Consider the following 20,404-nt stretch of genomic DNA (forward strand, 5'->3'; position numbering starts at 1 on the left):
GCGCTTTGCTCGCACGGAGCCGCTAAGGGACACCCTGCCCGCACTGCGCTGCGGCGCCGGGAGCGGCTGGGGCGCGGCGGGGCGGTTTGCTTCGGTTTTCTTAGTGCCGTGAGGCGCTGGTGCTTCCCTTAGAGGCTGGTTATGGGCTTCCAAGTCAGAACGCCTCGGGCAGGTACTCTTTAGTTTTAAAAGTCTCTGAACAACAAAATTGTGTAAGATGATCGTCCTGAAAGCGAGACAGATTATGGTTTGTGAAATGTCTAGTGAGGATAATGCTGCAAAATGCCCCAGTAGCTCTACTTCTGGGTTCAAAAGCCCTTTACTTTCAAAGAAAAGAAACGCTTCGCAACCTAAATGATCATTTTTAGCCTGCAATTTCCTACAAAAACTTTCACTTTGTTACACTGTTCACTGGTAATTTTGTTGAAGTAACTGAAAATGGAGATACTTAAAAAGCTGTTAGCTGCACACTTCCTCAGCTCTAAAATCAATATGTGCAGACCTTTGCTCATTGTGTGTGCACGTCTCAAGGCAGGGTGATAATGAAGAAAAATCCCTACTGAATCATTTTCTGTTCCTTTCACATCCTTCAGAAATAGTATGGTACCTGTCCAGAGAGTTAAACCCTCTGTATTTGAAAGCTGTTTCCTCGGAAGAAGTTTCTGAAGTGGCGCTAACCCGTCCCTTGCGGGGGGCGGGTACCTCGTTGGGTTTTCTCAGCCCGGGCTGCTCCGGTGGGCACGGTCGTGCTCGGGGGGCTTGCAGGGTCGGTGGGCTGGTGGCAGCAGTGGAGCAGTCCCAGGTCTGTGCTGTGGGCATGTGCTTGGCTCAGGAGGCTCCAGTTTCAATTCTCCTGGAAGAAAAAGCTTCTGGATGTAGAGGTGCTGGTGTACGCTAGCTAACACAAGCCGGTGCGAGAGCTGTACCTTCTGATAAGTTTCCAATGCCTCTAAGTCAGTTTCCCACCTTCTGCCTTGGAAAGGGCTCTAAATAAGATGCACCGTGGAGAAACAGCTTCACGTATTGCTCTGTGGATAATGATCAGCCTTCTGGGGAAAGAAACTCATCAGCTTTGCCTTTAGGAAAGAAGCAATGAGTTGAAGAAGATTGATACTCATATAATAACTTTGCACTCCTTTTTTTCTTTTCTTTTCTTTTTTTTTTTTTTTTTAAAGAAACTGTTTGAAATGCTAGTGAGGATTCCTCTCAAGTATTTTATCTCTTTGGTTCATGATCAAGTGAATGTTACATGAATTATCTGTATGGCCACGTAATTTCCATTAACGGGAATAGTAATTGTAAGCATGTAGAAAGAGGATGGCTTATCCTATGATAGTTAACTGATTAAGGTTAGGATACTGCAAGCCACTTCACACCATTGGTGAACTCTCTGCAACCCCATTATCTTCATTAGGCTTGTGTGGGTGTAATTAATTGGTGTTTAGTTAACAGTTGTGTTGAATTAAAAGAATTCAGTTCTATTTCTCTTAGTTTTATTGCCCCATGGTGCTAACAGGCTAAGGTGTAATTAAAAACTTTCTTAATCAAGATGTATGTAGCAAGCCCCAAGGAACAAACCTAGTGAGGAAATGCCTGTGATGGGTGTGACTCTGGCCTTTGAGAAATGACCAGGTACAGATTATGCCCTACAGTAGTTCTTTTGTTGTTTTTAAACAATGAAGATGCTTCACTTAGATTAAAATGTACAAAACCATCTGTATAAGCTTGCAATTATCACTTTCCTAGGGGTGTTCTGTAACACTGTGTTTTGATGTTTTCTCAGAAAATTTTGTCCTCAAATCTTTCAGATCATGTAGTATTTTGGGTGGATAGAGAAATGGGTCTTCTGTTTCTATCAAAAGCAGCTGTACATATCTTTTTGTCACCTCTTGCCTTTTCTATAACTTTTCTGCCAGGAAATAAATTATGATCAGCTATTCCTCACTGATGATGTATTTTTTTTGTGTGTGTTCTTTTTTTCACAAGATGCTTTATATCTCACTTGAGTATTTATATGCGGTGCTAATCCTGGGCACTCTAAAAACAGGTATAATACAAGTATAAAACAAGTATAATTAAATGTTGTATTAAGGATTCGCTTTTTTTCTGTTCTAAAATGTCACTTTAAAGATATAAACTTGACCCTTAAATCAATTAAGATCATGGTGTCACTGCCATCTGTGTTCTTGTAGGATTTCACAGAAGAGTAATGTGTGCTCATTCCACTGACAGGGTCTTCTTTGAAGTCAGGTCTGGGTACATAGAAACTACGTGACATTTCTAATAAAATCAGAATTGCCTTTTTTGTTGGTGGTAAAAATACTCTTGTGTGTTACTGTTTTTGAGGCATTTTAATTTCCTAAATAAGAAAGGCTTTTGCTGATTTTTTTCTTTTTACACCTAAAATGCTTCTGTAGTGTTTCTTTTAATTCTTTATATTCTGTATTCTATGAACGATAAGCTCAGTAACAAAGTTAAATATAACTTTATGCACAAGAGTAAACAAAAGCTTTGGTATATAACATTTAGATCGGGCTTTGAGTATAGATACAAAACTTCCAAGAACTTGAGTAGTATATATACTGGATATGGAAATTTCTAATAAGTGTTTAGCTCTTCTTTTTTTTTCTTTTTTTTTTTTTTCTTTTTCCTCTAGTATTATTGTTTTAATTTCCAGAGTACTCATATAAGAGTTCAATTGCCTTGAGTAATTATTCTCCACTCCAATGGTTGCTTCAGGTTGACTGGGTTTTAGTACTAATTTCTTTCTAAAGTTTGAGGATTCTTCCTGTGCGTCTGTTCAGCTCCTGCTGTGTGACGGTGAGCCTAGTCTTCTCCGAAGGAACCTGTTGAACTAAAGTGTGAGACCTGATAGGCTTTGATTTATCATCCTAACTCTAAAGGTGTTTTGGCATGCACAGTATTTAAAGACAAGTTTTTGAGCTGATTTTTGAGTTTACAGAAGATTGTCCTCAAATTTCTATGATATAATTGGTTTTTGTAGTGTGTAGATTTTTTTAATGTAACGCATAGATTATTGATGGATGCAAGGTTTAGTCTGGGATATCAGGAGTTTACTATATGATTTGTCTGTGCGTTTTGAAGTAACCATTAGGAACTTTAAGGCATTATTGAAGCCTACCTTGCTCAGGGACCCTGACATGATGGATTATAGGGACTTTTGTCAGCATATTTTGTCAGCATATCAATATCATACTCTGAAATGTTAATACACTTACAAGTATGTACACAGTCTGAATGTTATCAAGGCTCTGTGAAATTCACATTAAATATTTTCCATGACATGAAAATAAAAATGTGTGCTTATGCATCAGTTGCTGCATATGAGGTATTGGTATAATTTCAAAGATACGTGGCAATGTAGCCATAATAAAATTGCAATTTATACAAGCCAGCAATCAAACTCAGAGATGACCTTAAAGATCATCTAGTTTGCACTTAAGTTTTCTAGTTCTGAGGCTGGGCAATTACTGGTAAAGAAAAACTTAATTTTACATAGATCAGAAGAATTTTTTCTTATTCATCCATCTCTTTTTTTATGGTCTGAATGATTTTCTTGATATTTTAGTCTGAACCTGCAGTTCAAACACCAGGCAGAAAACGTAATGTATTAGTTAGAAGGGAATCACTCTTTTCGACTTTTCTGACCTGTGTGTTGAAATGAGATACCTTTCTGAAAAGAATTATTTTATATCCTTTTTAAAGATTCTGAGCACTAAAGCATCTTTTTTTTTTTGTAAATGTTTCCATTCATTACTCTTACTATAAAGAACTTTGCAAAAGATATTTTTGAACCCAAATTTTTTTAGCTTCACCCTTCAGGCTATGCATCTTCCTCTTTCCTTTTATATTTGCTTAGAAACCCCTTAAATTTGCTGAACCATTTGAGAAGCAGTACTTGCAGTTCCAAATACAGAAACTTTTGGGGTGGTTGGAAACAATCTGTGGGTTGTCTGTTACTGGTTAGGAGATCAAAAGCTTACATGACTGAGAAGTGAAACCTGACTAGTGCAGATGAACTGGTGGTGATCTGTGGGATACATGAAAAATAAAGTTTGAAATCGGAGTAACTTACAAGTATGTAGTAGTTGAAGTGAATATCATGAGTGAGAAATCATTTTAATTGAGTTCTCAAGTCCTCTAACTTGCCAACAGATTGTAAGAGAAGCCTTTCTGTTTCTTTCTAGGAAAAGTGAAGCTGGTAGCAGAGAGGTTTAAGGATTTTTTTTTTTAAAAGGGTAATTTTTGTGTTACTACTGAGAATTGGGGTTTTCCTGTGATGATTTTCTTGCTTAAACACATATTTTTGCAACAAACTGAGTAAGGAAGAAAAGGACAAATGGCATTTTTTCTTCCCCATGGTATCTCTCCTGATTTTTGCAACCTTAATCACTTGGGGCACGTCTTGAACTTTTAACCTTCTTTCCCCAGCACTGATGCTGTGAATAATAGACTCTCCTGCTTGACACATAACTAGATTGCAGTTCAAAGTGGATGTCACAAACACTATTGCACCATCTGGAGCAAAAGCTTGACTATCATTTTGGGATAAGCCCATAAGATCATACGAATATATAACTGACTTAATTTTTTCCATTGCACTAATTTAGGTTTCATTAATTCAAAAAGATGGTGTTCTTTTTTCAAAAATCTTGCCTCCTGTTGCCAGTATTTTTTGCATACCCCCCCAAATTTTCAGATATTTTATGAAAGTTATATTACATTTATAAACATTTTGATCCTACTTTTTGCTATAAACAAGATTTAAATAGTTTCCTTGAGACTAAGGAAATGCTGCATGAATTACGTAGATAACAATGGAAGTAGAGGAAAATAGATAATTTTATCTTTAATAGTTTCCTTCTGTTCAAGACTCATTTAGTTTAAAAAATGAGTGAAAATAAAAGGAAAAGGAAGTACTGCTCCTATTCTTAAAAAAATATGCACATTTTGAAACTAGATGTGATTGTAAACTGAAAAGCTTTTCAGAGTATGACTTCTGAAGAATACATAATATTTGTGGTTTCATATAAGATACTCAGCCGTACATTTGAATAACATCCAGCTGATTCAATGAAATATACCGTACTTTGTAAAAAAACAGTCTGTTGACTGGCATTACTGCTTGGGTGCGTGTTCATCCACAAAATACTGTTTTTGTAAATTCTGTGTATTGATAAAATTTTATTAAAAGCTAGCGTGTCTTGACTGAAAGCAGCAGATTTTGAGTGAGCTTGAATACCTTTGACTTCCATTGAAAGTCGATGAGACTTGTAAATCCATAGCATTTCTTTCAGAATGGCTTGAAATTTAAAGAGTTCTATGAACATGAAGTCAGTCTGGTGGGTTTGCAGTGTTTTGGAAAAATATGATGGAGAAATAGTCAGGGATGGTGCATTTGCACAGAGAAGATTAGTTCAGATCTCAGATAGCCCTATTTTCTAAAATTAAGCAGTGGCTGATACAGGCATAGTGACATTTTCTAATACAAAACCTCCCTTCATTTTCTTCTGTAAACATTGATAAACATGTTTTAAGAATCAAATACATATGGGCAAAAGTAGAAATATTCTACTTCTGAATATGACTTGGTTTTGGAAAATATTTTTGGTGCTACAGAATGATCAAGTACTATACCAAATAAATAAGGTAATTAACATGATGATGTTTAGAAGAAAATGCTGTTTAATATTAACCCAATATTTCAGTTTCCTAGAGCACAAGGGTACAGCTCTCAAACGAGTTTTCACAAAACTTGATCTTTCTTTCTTGAAGCTATATTATGATGTAAATTACAGAATCACGATCATTTAGGTTGGAAGGGGCCTCCCGAGATCATCTACTCTATCTGCCCTGTTCAGGCAGGGTCAGCTCACGTGGGTTGCCCAGGACCATGTGCCCAGTCAGGTTTTGAGTATCTTCCCAGAGGGAGACTCCATAATCTTTCTGGGCCACCTGCTCCAGTGTTTGACCACACTCAGAACAAAAATTGTATTCTCATCTTACACTGAGTGTGCTATTTTTAAATTTGTGCCGCCTGCCTCTTGTTTTGCCAGTGGGCGCTACTGAGAGCAGTCTGCCTTCCTCCTCTTCATTCCCTCCCGTGTGGTTTTTTGCACATTGATGAGAGCCCCCTGAGCCTTCTCTTCTCTGGGCTGAAGAGCTCCAGCAGTCTCAGCTTCTTCTATTATGAAAGATACTCCAGTTCCTTAATTATCTTTGTGTCCTGTGCAGGACTTACTCCAGTAATTGCATTAATTGCACTGATGGAATTGCATAACAGTGTTTGGTTATGGTGTATTTGATGATGTTAGTGTAAGAAAGATTATGGTTTGACGGACCATAACTGGAATTGTGATTAAGATTAGAATTCAGTGTCAGACTCTAGATTTCTGTCAGGATTTGTATATTTATAAAAAACCGTGCATGGTATCCACTGAAAATACTCATTGTATATTGCACTGATAAGAATGTACCTTTAACCATGATATGGGACTGTTGCTTGCTAGTCTCTATTTCTTACAGATAGCTAATGAAAGCAAGGTGAGGGGAGGAACTGTTAGAAAGGTTTTTTTGTCAGAAAACCCTCTAGAAGTGGAGCAAGATAGTGCATCTGCAATTGTGTGTTTTGTGAAGCAGTGAGGGCAGTATGTAAAACACATCAGGCTCCAACCAGAAGGCAATCAGTACACCTTATATGTCCAAACATCCATCATAAAACTCATCACTTTTCTCAGCAAAGAAGGAGAATGTATTTATTGTCAGGTGCTGATGCCTAGTGATCAATCTGAGAGTAGTACCAAAGGTACATGTCTGTATGTGTCAGAGTGTAAAATGTTTACATTTTTTGACTGTGCCAGTTTATTAATTCTTGGTTACCTGCTCCATTCACATGGAGGGAAGCAGTCCATCACACATAACCTAGAACATGCTGGCAGTGCAAGCGGTGTATAAATAAATAACAATGAAATTATTTTGAGAAGTGTTTACTATCACTCTGTTTTAAAGTTAAATGGTATCCTAGCACTTACAAGCTTAAACCTGCAAAGGACTATCGGATCATCTACTCTTGACCTCCAGTGTATGCCAAGCACTGCATTGTTTTTTGCATATGATCTACAAGTTGAAAGGTTTTTAGGTTTTAACTTGAGATGAATTGCTGCCTGCTTGCAGCAAAATATCCTAATAAAGAGCAGAGCTCTCAATTTGCAATTTTGTATTTTAATTCCGCCCATATTCTGCGAGCATTGAATATTAACAAGCAAGAAAAAGAGCACAGGAACATCTTAAATTCCTTGGCTACTTGTCAGAAGATAGTAGAGCTTTTCTTTTGTGTTTCCTACTTATAAATGGTCATTTTTTTCAGGACTGCCATGAAGTGTTTGTGAAACTGCTGCAGTAGTCTGCCCTGTAATGGGAGTTCATTCAAAGGCCATGTTGTTTCAGGACAAGCATCAGTAGCAATTACCACTTGCAGCTTTTCTCTAGAAGTGTGAGTTTCTGTCAAGGGCTCCAGAGTCAGACTCCTAGCCTAAGCTTCAGACACAAAGAGAGATCAGTTATTCTCAGTTTCACATGTCACAGTTCTTGATGTTGAAGTTTTAAATGGAATTGCCACTCTATTTTTGACAAACAAGTTGTGGGACTGTCTGTTTGAAAAAATTGAGCCTATTGCAATTATTGAGTTTTCAAACTACACTTGTGAAAAGAGTAAGAGGAAATGATCTTTCGCATCTGCTGAATCCTTTTACTTCACTGCTGTAAAACATATGATCCAGCAAAAGCTTTAAAGTAATTCTGAGTAAGTTATATAATGGACTTTAGAAGTCACTGCTTAGTTTAACTGGATACTTATACTACAATTCATTTAGACTATCAGGGAGCAAGCCCTACCGCATATAGCTCCATATAATATAACGTAACTGTGGAATTAGCTCTAAAATAGTAGTTCAGTTTGTGAAATATTCAGTGTGTAAACAGGTTGTGCATCTGGTTCTCTGCTTAATGTAGTTATGCTAGTGCAAGCCTTGTTCAATTATATTGCAGGATTGGAGCCTGGATCTCTCCAGATATCAGTCACACTGATTTGAGTGCTTTTAATCTGGTGATATTACATTAAACAACCATCCTGTATTTGCCTGTGTTGAAGTTCTTTACCAAAGAATAAAGAATTTCCCTACAGTGATTTCTCAGCAACTCAGTATATGAAAAGCTTGTAGTGATCCAGTTGCTGATCCAGCTTTCCATCCTTTTTGCAAAACTCTTAAAAAGCTTGAAAAGCTCTTTATTCTTTATGGAATTTATGGTAAAAAACCCTGATGTTTCTGACTTTGTGATGATGTATTATTGGTGACAGTGCATATGTAGTATAGAAAAAATATGATTTGGAAAAATACGAAGGATGAGGTTTTGTGCGGTTCTTCTAATTTTGCTCTGAGTAAATTTTTAGAAGTGTAGATTTTTTCCTGCTTATTTGTATTGTCATTCAAATAAATGGAGATCTTGATTTCATATAGAATCTTTAGAGCCTACGTACTTTAGTGATAAAAAGCATAATGTCTTTGGGTGCACTCTTGATTGTTCGTTGGTGTGTAACATCACGTTTGTTAGAAGTGACAGCGTGTGTTTCACATGAAGAAATGAATTAGATACTGTCCCAAACTGTTTCCATTATTTTAATTGTACCTAGAAACAGAGTCTGATATTTACATGACCTTTTATGGTTTAGTGTTCTTCTCTCAGCTATCACTTCATAAAGCTACAGGGCAGAGCTACCCAGGACATTGTCTTGTTTGAGGATTTGGCAAGTCACTGTCGCTAGCAGGTGACTAAATCAGAATGGCATTAGACTCAGCGCTATTCAGCAACTCCACCCACTTCGTCAAGCCATTCCAGGCTTTCCCTCAGCATCTTCTGTATGCAGACAGTATTTTAAGATCAAAGAGAAATTGCATTTGTTTGGTTTCTAAGAAATGGAGTAAGAAGCAGGGAAAATGCAAAACAGGTGATTATATAGCATTTTCTTCCAAAGCTGAAGTAAATGACATACAAATCCAAAGTAAATGAGAGAAATGCTTCCTTACATTAATTGCTGGGAGCATGATTATCTTGTTTAGTTGCTTAAAAAAGCAATGAAAATACAAAATGCTGAAAATGGTGCTTATAAAGCAAGATCATCCAAGAGAGCTGGCCACTGCAAACTTGCTGTATATACAGAGATACATCCGTACACAGGAGCTGCTTCTTTTTTGCCTCCTTGTTCTTGAACTTCACTAAGAGCTTTCAATTGCTCTGACATTTTCAGCCAAGGATGTAATAGTTGTTGCTGAGCAGTATTCTACAGGCAATTATCTTATCTGATCGTTGGAGCAATCCCCACTAGAAAGGAACCAATACGATCAAGTTAAATCATTGCAGAAAGAAAGAAAAAAAAAAAGGCAAAAGAGGGAGGAACAAATAAAGGGAAAAGGGGCTCATCTCATTTATGGGTGCCTGTGCTGCAGGGTTCAGAACAGCGGCCGATGAAGTTAGCCTGTAAAACAAAGCTGTGGAGTTGCCTCCTGTAGCTGTGGCAGGTCTGAATCCCCTCTTCCAGAGCCTGTTGTGGCCATAGTACAAGGCACCTGCAGAAAATGTGCCGAAACTAGGCATGGAGCATGAGCTTTTCAATAATCTGTCACCTCTCTCCCTTCACCCACCCCTCTAGTTCCTAGCAGGAGAGGAGAAGCCATAATAAAGAACTAGACTGGAAAATAGTCATGAGGTGGGAAAAGGGGTCAGAGATAGACACCTTACTGTTACCAGCTTTCCGAGCTTTTTATGATTCAACTTTTTTGGCGATTCCTAAAGAGCATTTATTCATTTTACTAACACTGCTTTTAAGCTTATGACCTTTAAAAAACCTGCATCATTGGATGGGCATGTGACCATGTGAATATTGTTGGCAAATACATATTTTTTAATATTTATGTCTTCTTATTTCTGCTCTAGAAAGAAATATATGGATTTTGGTTTTGTTAATTCACTGGTAAACTATGATTTGAATAGCACCAAAATTAGCTGCTCGCTTGCTCTCAGAGATGAGTCAGAAGATCAAGCCAGGCTTCCCACATGGATTTCTAGACTTGGTATTGTACTTTAAAAATCTATATTTAGAAGTCCATATTGCTTTACTGTTTCTAAAGTGTCTTAGAATGCTAGATGTCTTTGAAAAGAGAATGAAAGTACTTGTTTTGTGTACATATACACCCACCCAAAGACAGTAAGGACATATGTGACATAATCCATAGATCCCAAAGCATTTACAAAGGAGAAGGTTTTACCCATCCTGTGAACAGATAGTCCTTGTGTGTGTGAGCATATTCATGTGTACCATGTATGTCTGTAACATTCTTTTTGTTTTCTCTGCATGTACAAATCTTGTCATTGTGTATGAATGTTATTATTAATGCAGAGGTCCTGGAGTTCTGATCAGGCCTTTTTGTACTAGGCATAGCACAAACACAAGACAGAAGTTTCCTAAAGAGAAACTGAACAGCTTAACGGTGGTTGCATCTGTACTGTGGGGTAGAGGTATGTCCTGGTGTAGCCTTATTCTGGGTTTTTGGATACAACCTTTGCTGCATCTCAGTCACAGAATGGGAGATTTTTGAGGCATCTGATGTAGTCTGAGGAGATGGTCTTTTGGGTTTCCATCAGGTGATGTATAGAAATGCAGTGCTTCTCCATTTGTACTGAGGTCAGAGATGAAGGGGAAGGTTGGCTTTTTTTAAACAAACTGAACAAACAGGAGTAAGGTGCACAGCCAAGGGTATTTTTTTTCTCCTGATATGGCATTTATGTGGCTTGGAAACAGTTAGGGACCAGAACCTCTGGATATGCCAATATTTGAGAAAATTAAAATACTGTTATTTTGGTTTCTAATATGTGGATCTGAGACTTCCATTGGCTGCAGAGCAAGTCTAATAACTTAGGCTTTGAACCAACACCTTCAGCACCTTCATCCCAAGTACCTTATGTGGAAGATCTCTTTTAATCTCTTATCTTTGTACTTTACTTTAGAAGGTATAAGTGAGAGTCCATGCAGCTACAATGTAATGGAACCATTTCCTAAGAAATGAAAAAATCTTTTCTTTGGTGGAACAAAAGTGTTGCTGGCAACATATGGCTGTTATAGATTGGGGAAGCAAATTCCAAAACCTAAGATAATATATACAGTCTTTATATGGCCTAAGGAAACAGCCCCAGTGCTAAGTTTTGTTGGAGGAAGAGGGAGCTAATGGGTTCAAAAGAAATAAAAGGAGCATGGATCAGGGCATGTACATGGGAAGCAGACATAAAATATCTGGGGACCCTTCCAAGTCCTGTTCAAAGGAACTTAATAAAGTTCTTTAATAAAAAAGTATGTTTGCAATTATTTCATTTTCATGTGTCTCTTATCTCCAAAGATAAGATTTGTTCCAGTATTGATAAATTACAGAAACTCTTTAGTTAAAGAACCTGCAGAAAAAATTGAGAACTAATAAACTATCTCAAGGCTGTACATTCTTCTGTATGAATAAATAACTTTTCACACATAAGTTGCTGCCAGTGAAGTCTGAACTAAGGTGGGCTGTTAATATGTGAGTGTGGGTTTTTTTTATAATCTTCTGTCAAAGGCAATGTGCAATGATTAAAAAAAATTACAGGGAAAGAAAAGGACAGTGTACTCATAGACATTCATCCTTTTACATTGCTGTAGCTTTTGATAGCTCCGGCAAAGGGTTGCGGTCTTACTGGATTAGGTACCAATTCTTGGATGTAACAGAAAAGAACAAAAATACAATGAATACACTTAGAACAATCAGGTGAATATGTGATTGTGTATCTGTTCCAGTGTGGGTTATGCGTACTTTCCCTTTCAGATGTCCCCTTAGGCATGTTGCAGGTAAGATTGCATTTAGTTGTTTGTTCACTCACCAACACACTCCCCAAAAGGCAAGAGTTTGTGTCTGATTGTTTAAGACCTTGCTTCTGCTTTGAACATGTCTAGTTCCCTTGGAAAAACATTCTCTACATCCCCATCCCCCTTTAGAGAAAACAAGTGAACTATTCATGCAAAAAAGTGTGTGTGTGGTTGGGAGAGTGGGGGGGCGTGCAGAGCCACCGACAAACCCTATTGAAATGCATTGGCTGTTCATTTACATTCACACTTTTTTTAATAAAAATGTTAACTAATGATGTTAAATGCTTTGCCAAAGGTCCTGGCGGGTCAGTTGCCGAAGTGCCATTTCTGCCTAATTAGGGCTCTTGTGGCAGCCCAGGGGCCTCCTGATGCAGTGGGTGACAAGCCGGGAGCTGACAGCTTCAATCGGTTCCAACAGGAAGGTTGGGCTGGTCATGTTTTCTAACTCAGCCAGGTGTTAGCTGAATGTGGGGGGGGTCTTGGCCAGACCTGAGCATTTGTTTGATCTTCCTTTCTTTCACTTGCTCTATTTTGAGCTCTTCCCTTTGCCTGTCCCATCTTGTGTCAAGGTCAAGAATGAGCTTGACTAAATCAGCAATTTCATTTATCTCTGGGAGATCATTAGCAGTCCTTCTCCCTTTCCTCCCCAAATAAACCTGAGGCACTGGTGCAGAAACAGCACTGGTTCTAGAAACCAGGCACTGGGCAGTCACAGATATGAAAAGGAGAAAGAGTAAATGCAGATCATTCCATAAATAAAATCTTTTCTACTTCTCAGTTGCAAACCTGTTCCTTATTATTTTTGTATATTAAATATCTCCATCAAAACACCCTGAATAACCCTCAAAAACATAAAATGCTTCCACAATCACAAAAAAAGCTTAGGATATGTTCAAAATTTTATTTCATCACTACTGTAGTAGCAGTATTTTCTTAAACACAACAAGAAAACCAGAATAAATAAAGTTTTCCTTTGACCTCACCTCTTTCTAAGTAGCACACTGCCCATGTTCATATATGGCCACACGCTTGTGATAGTTTGCCAATTTCAGGTGTCTTGACAGCTGACAACTGTAAAATCAGATCATCAATGTATTGGGAATTGGCTTTATTTAAATGGGTATTTTCATTTGGCTTAGCAATAGCAATTTGACTTCAGCTGAGTTATGCTAGTTTGTGTTAGCTGAGAAAATAGCCCTTAAAACATAAACACAGTGCTAACCTTTGTATAGATAACTCAGAATTTCAAGATGCTTTGCCAAGCAATATCACAAAGCATTATACTGCTCAAGGTTGAAATAATTTACTAGATTTCTTCAGTCTAAGATTAATCTAACTTTCAGAAGATTTTATGTTTTTCAGATCTTGCAACTAGATTTCAGACTCCTCAGTTTAAGCTGATGAATTTAACTGTCCCCTATTTACATAAAAGTCACTATGTGCAGGAATGGCTGTAGCCTTTATGGAAGGAAGCCACTGCTGAAGTAAAAGGTAGCAGTTGGATAATAACAGACAACTGCTTAATAATACTCAATAATATTAAGAACAGGAAACAATAAAGGAAATTCTATCACTTGATAGCTGTAGTCATAATGTAATGATAGGGTGTGTTGTTTTTTTTTAAATAGGAAGACTATAATAGGAAACAGTTGCATCCTTTCTTATTAATGATGTTAAGCTCTTTTAAATTTTTTATTATTATTTGCCCTTATCTCTGATCCAAAAGACAACCCCAAAGACATTCTGCTCTGGAGAAAACAAATATTCTTCTGTTGCATTCAACAAAATTGTATCTTTGAAACAGTAGAAAATTGGAACTGACAGCTGAGACGCTATTAATACTTCATGAGAGCAAGAACAATTGAAGTGTAATTCCATTCCAATATTTTAATTTAATGAAAATTAATTTTCAGTGAGGACAACTAGCAGCAAGACATTCCAAATAGGGAGACCTAAAAGTTGTGTTGCATAGTTTATTACACCAATATTCAAAAGTTATTAATATTGAAATAGGAAAGTAATGGTGGGACATGCATTTCTTTCAGGAGAAAACTTAACTAGAAAAGATAATGTATCACATTAGTCAATATCTTGATTGATCTACTTTCTGGCTCTGTAGTGTACATCTAATTTTCATTACATTGTCATAAAATGAACTTGGCATGCAGAAAAGTTACTGGCTAGGTGGCAAGCCCACAGGGTTATTTCCAGATGGGATGTTTTTTTCTTTTGATGGGATTTTTTTTTTAAAGTAGCTTTCCTTGTTTTATGAATGTAGAGCTGTTTCATTGATACTTGGAGTCAAAGAGTGTGCAACAGAATGCTTGCTGTTTCTGTGTTCCTAATTTCCTGCAGTCTAAAGGAATTTTAGTCTTTTAGTTGACTGCTTTTGGAAAGCTGGTGACAATGACAGTACACATACTTTTTGTCAGATGGGTCCAATGGGAGCATTATGATTATGCAAATGTGCACTGGTAATACAAAAAATACCAATTACCGATTTGATAATACCAAATCAGAATTTTCTGTATTCTGTCTTCATATGTAGTTTGACTTGGTGTCTACTGTCATAAAATACACAGACCCTCAGCAGGTTTCAGAAATGCACGTATGTCTGAGAGTAGTTAATTGGTTTCTGTTGCATGCTGAAAAATTTTATTTGCTGTTCTTGTTATAGCCTACTAATCAGTTACTGAAAAAAAAGTACATATCAAACATAAATTTTTAACATCTTAAAGCGCAGTTCCTGGAAAGGTGAAGCTGTGATGAGAAATTATTCCAATTATGAGAACAGTTGTAAAAAGCAGAACACCATAAAAGTAATGCTGTTTTTTTTTTTTTAAAGACAGTTACTGAAAACTGTCTTTGTCTCCCTGTTTTATTATATCCACATATTCCAGCACATCAGATAGCCTAAAATGTATAATTAATGAATCTTAAGATGGGTGTGGGGAGGACAAGGCTGCTTTTTACAGGCAAATTTCCTCTGCTCTGTACTATTCTGGGAATATGCCCAGAAACTCATGCTGCTGTAGCTTACTCCAAACTATGTAGGTTTATATTAACCTGCAGCATATGTCAATCTGAGCATCCTGCCTCAAAGTTAATCTTCATGAAGTAGACAAACTGTTGAACAGAGAATCAGGTTTTGCTCTGGATTCCCTCTCCATTTGTAAGATTCAGAATTTTTCTTCGCCAGTTTACTCCTTGAGCATAAAATGTGTGCCCAAGCTGAATATTTCTGTTGCAAAAGTTTAGTTGCTTCCTTTCCTTGTGACTAGCTAGTTCATTTATTTATCATTCTGAGAAGTTCTTTCATTATTTCCTATAGATTGTTGCAATTTTTCAATTTTTTATTTTCTTTTCCCTGGAGGAAAAATAAACCCTTTTATTGAAGTGTTTTGTACAGGAATCTGCAAGAAAGTTATGGTTTATTTACTCGGTCTGTTCAACAACAGGAAGAAAAGACATGTACAGATAGGAAGAATTCTGCTCTTCTGCAGAAATCTGCAGTGCTCAGAGCAATTGCTCTCACTCCCACAAGGTAGCTCTGAATGTTGCTCAAAACTGGTACTTTTTTTAGATTATATCTGTCTGTTAGGAGTAGTCATGGCCTTGGAGTTACAGTGTGTGTTAGCAGTCCTTCCTGCTTTCACCAGCTTGCACATTAGAGGACGGTAGTGCCAGTCACCTCCTTAATAGAGTCTTTTTAATTCTTTGCAGTTTAGGGCAGGAACAAACTGTGAGGCCTGATCAATGACCCATGAATCCAGTGAAGATTCACCCACTGACCTGCAGTTAGCAATGATTCAAGGTTTTAATGATTCAATATTTTTCCACTCTTTTCATGTTTTCAATCTTTTATTTCTATCTTCGTATCAGATCAGTAGAATCCATCTGTTAAAGCTAAATACAGTGACATGAGGTCTGAAAAGGTCAGGAGCAGAACAGATTTCTTTCCTCCAGATGGAAGCTTTAAAACAACAAGGAATAATTACATATAAATGCAACAATGCTCAGGTAACTGATCGGATTTTATCTTCCTGATCCTTGCATGATGCGAATAGAAGATCGACCTGTCCCTGAACTCTCTTGGCAGCTTCACGGAATGACTTAAATGAGATCGGCTAAAACGATTATACTAGATGGGTTTTAATGATTAGTCAAACCAATTTATCAGCTTGTTTCTCATTGGTACTTTCATTCCACCATGATACACAGGCTGACTTTACAGACTGGCTCCATCTTGTTGACAAAACAGTTTAAAATTTTGGAGGTAAGCTTTTGAGTTTAATTGATAAATTGCTTCATAAAGTACCTGTGCATGTGACATGCATGTTGTGATGTATTAGCAGTAGGCAGTCACCAAGTTAAACTGCTGGAATTCTTCTTGACTTCTTAAGAAAGATTTTTTGGCAAGTTAGGTTAAAATGTTAGAACACTAACACTGAAACAGGCTGAAGTCTTCCAAGTTCACAAAAACATCCATTGTAGTAAAGACAGAGTTAAACAGGGAAAATCTGTAATAATATCAGTCTAAATATTCCCACCCTGATCTTGAGTATCTGGAAAGCTGAGAATTAAAAACCCGGAGTGCTTCATTGTGTTCATCTAAACTTTAGGGGGTCTGTTGAGGAAAGAGGATATTCCAGCTGAACATAATAGAGCAAATTCCAGAATGATTAGAGACTGTGATGTCTAATTAATTAGCTTTTGTGGTAGTTAATTAAGTGGTCAAGAGTAGTATATGAGGCAATAAAGTCTGCTTGTAGCATTTAGCAGATCCAGAGGCTATTTGTAGGGTACTAATAGTGATGTAATTCTATTGTACTGCGAAACTTGCATAGAAATACATTCATTAATATGGTTTAAGATCTGGAACATTTTTAAACATGAGAATAACAGTTAAGCCCATGGAAAAAATCTTGTAGTGAATACTTGGGCAAAATTACTATCTATAGACCCATGTTCTAAATTATTCTCATAGATATCCATCCCTGGAATTTTAAATTCTACTTTCTATCTGTAAAATGAGCCAAAGGCAGAAAAACCTTTTGCCTCTTAAGGAATAAAGATGGGAATTTTCTGCTATTTTTAGTAGCTTTCATGTTTTATATATTAAAAAACCATCCAAAACAACAACAACAAAAAAACCCCAACCCCCACCTGACCAGGCTTATCTCTAAGATTGCTTCTTACATTTCTGAATTTAAAATTCTGGGTTTTTTTAGTGATTCCCTGATGTTTAAAGCTGTAAAGGCAATAAGACTTGTGAATATAAACAAACAGTATTTCCAAGACTCTTGTAAGATTTCTTGAGATATCACTGTAAAATCCTCAACATAAGTTTTAAATCTCTTGCATGTGTTCAGTAAGCTGAAAACACTGAATATTGCTGATCACAGTTTAGATGTCACTGTTGACTATTCACTGTTGATTAGCTATCTTTCAGGTTTTGTTTTTGTGGCATGATAGCATGAAGACTGCATAACTTTCTGCGAGTGTGATCTTATTTGACAGCAGGATTGGGTACAGGTAAACAGTCCTGGCATCTAAGTTCAGTCTCCTTATGAATAAATGGAAAGAGGGAGATTCTGATTTAGGTGTTCATCCTTGATCTTCCTGAGGACGGCCAGGTCAGATACCTAAGGCCCCCTCCTCTCTCCAGAAGGGTTGCGTGCATGTAGATTTTGCACTCAGATTGCACCAGTGTTTAGTGTCTTCTTGTCTGAACCTGTATGAAGTGTGCTGCCATCATGTTGCTAGGACCCAGTCATGATGGGCTGAGTACACACACTTTGCCAGCCCACATATGATGCTATAATGCTAGCTTGCTTAATAGGGTTGCACATCAGATGGCACACTTGGGTCCTGCGGGGACAGAAGGAAGAGGTCTACAGGGAGAAGAACCAGCAAGAAATGAAGTGGGTGGAAAGAGCAAATCAGGTGTCCATCACCCTACAATGACTTGTATGGAATGGGTAAGTGCTAACAGGTGATATGAGTCCTGTACCTTTTCCATACAAACACTTTTCCAAATACGTGTGGTTTTTCTGTTCCTCTATCCAATACAGAAACTGCACAATGTTCCCTTTTCACTTATCTTTTTATCGAGATCTTCTGTGGTTCGTGGTAATACATTTCTTTTCTTTCTTCTTTTTCTATTATTCACAGTTAAAGACTTGTACTGTATCTCCAAACCTTTCTGATAGATTCCATAGAGAAGAAAATGATTCAGGGGAAAAATCTCTGAATGCATTTTTTGAAAAATACTAGGACTAACGCTACCTGAAAACTCCCTGCAGGTTTAATGAGAGTGCCTGTTAAATTTTCTGGGTATAGAAGAATAATTTGCTAAACAAAATCCCTGCAATCGTACCTTGGTTGCCTATCTTTTTTTTTTTCTTTTAAACTTCAGAATAAATGAAAAATTGATCTGTATGGTCACTGAAACATTAAATTGTCTTATCTGTCACTTGTTAAACATCGGCTTCTTAAAAGGGAAAACAACAATCACAATCAGCCGTTTCTCAGTGCTTAGAAGAAAATAGAAGCTATAAATGGACAGATGAATTATGTGCTTCCAGTGGTTTTTAAGGGAAGCATTTACTGAGGGAGAAAATTGTTTTAATCTTATAACAACTAAGGAGCGTAGAGTTTGTAAAAACATGGAACACCTACACATAAACTTAATTTTTGTTGCATAGGAATATACACAAAGTAGCTTTCAACAAAAATGGTTGGGGAAACAAGCTCTTTCATTGTTTGGTATGCTATTTTATATCTTTAACAAATCTCTGTGAAGCACTCAGGGAAACCTAAACACAGAGGATTAGTTGAGTGTTCAGCCTTTACAGTATAAAAAAAAAACACTATAGGAGTGAATCTTCTTTTAAAATGGAAATAAGTATAAATTTTGGTCATGTGGTGTGTATTTTTTCTTGTCTTGAAAGAGTTGAGGAATAGAATAGGAGGAAGCTAGAATCAAACCCAAACAAAGAGCAGCCTCCGCTTTCTTGTTTTTCATTTCCCTGCCCTGTGTCTATGTCTACATTTTGCTAAGGATCCACTGAAGCAAAATACAGAGTTGCAAACCTGCCAGTAGGAGGCACGGATATCCTCTTTCTTTAATTAATCCTCGCCATTAGAGCACCCTCTCCCTCCTTTTTTTTTTTTTTCTCTCTTGTCCAGCTGTTTTACATTCAATAGAGAATGAAACCAAATAAATTTTGTGGAGGCAAAAAATCAGAAAGCTTTCAAGAATGAAAATTTTCATTCTCTTTTGGAGTAACTAAGTAAAGTATTGGCCATCCAAAATGACATAGATTATCAGTTTAAAAAGACAGAAATGTAATATCTGAATTCTTTTATATGATGGGAAGGTAATAACAATAATAATCTGATCCTTAAAATTAAGCTGTTTTTTGACTGCAAATCTAGAAGCTAGGAAAGGCTAAATATTTACTCCTTTTATTATCATTGTATTGTACTGCCTGGTGTAATAATGAGATTTTCTTATGGCTGCCCTCTGTGCTGGTGTGGGAGAACTGCTTAACCTACTAGAAATACTGGAGGGAGAGGGGAGGAAGAGGAAAGAAAATTGTTGAGGACTGGGAAGTAAGGGTGTTCCTTTGTTTTTAGTTCCATTGTGTGCAGAGCAGGGGACACACAGGCAACCTGATATATAAAGCATTGATTTTTTTCTGCACAAGGTGGCTTATCTGCCAAGCATTTCCCCTTCTAAGTGGAAGCGTGTAGATACATTACTTAAAGGTTGACTGGAAATGTAGATCCCATTCCTTCTTCCCGTGATGTTAAAGTAGATGTGTAAGATTGTGTATTGGTAGAGCTGTGAGCAAAACCCAAGAAAGGAGAAGTGAACTGGTGGGGATGTTTATAGAAGGGGAGTTATGTTCTGGAGAACTTGTTAAGGTTAGGTTTCCTAAGCTTTTAATGCATGCAGGGTACAACATTATGTACAGTCAAATGGCGAGCTAGTTCCCACCTTGTTTTGGTGAAGCCACGTTGTGGGAGGTAGATACAGCCTAAAACTCCACTAGTAAAATCACTTTGAAGACTGAATTCAGTTCCTTTAGGGTTAGTGAATTAACTGTAGCAAAAGCTGCTTGTAGCTGGCAGTAGCATGTGTAAAAGTATTTGCATTGTTCCAAAGGCAGTGGGTGAAATGTGGTAAATTAAATCAAGGGGTTACGGGAACAGGAAGGCTCAGGTTCTCGAGTGGAAGCTGGCAATTTGGAAGAGGGATTCAAATCTTGTGTGGAATTTTGCAGCTGTTTTTACTTATGAATGCCTGGGTTCATGTGACCATAGGAAAAAAGAAAGGGTGAATAATATATGCAGGGGATAATTTTTATTTCACTTTGGTCAGAAATAGCAGTCAACAACAGCAGCTGAAAATGCTGTAAGTAGAGAAGAAAA

The 20,404-nt window shown here is 37.2% G+C and overlaps 1 protein-coding gene across 1 annotated transcript in view; it reads left to right on the forward strand.

The window, feature by feature from the left end:
• The first annotated feature begins 16,177 nt into the window (after positions 1-16,177).
• The window catches only part of HSPA12A (heat shock protein family A (Hsp70) member 12A), a 92,662-nt gene continuing 88,435 nt past the window's right edge, over positions 16,178-20,404 (forward strand). The window contains exon 1 of the mRNA XM_056352236.1: positions 16,178-16,241. The gene's annotated coding sequence lies outside the window, so the exon portion shown is untranslated. The remainder of the gene's footprint in view (positions 16,242-20,404) is intronic.

Source organism: Falco biarmicus, chromosome 9, assembly GCF_023638135.1.
Source record: "Falco biarmicus isolate bFalBia1 chromosome 9, bFalBia1.pri, whole genome shotgun sequence".
Lineage (NCBI taxonomy): Eukaryota > Metazoa > Chordata > Aves > Falconiformes > Falconidae > Falco > Falco biarmicus.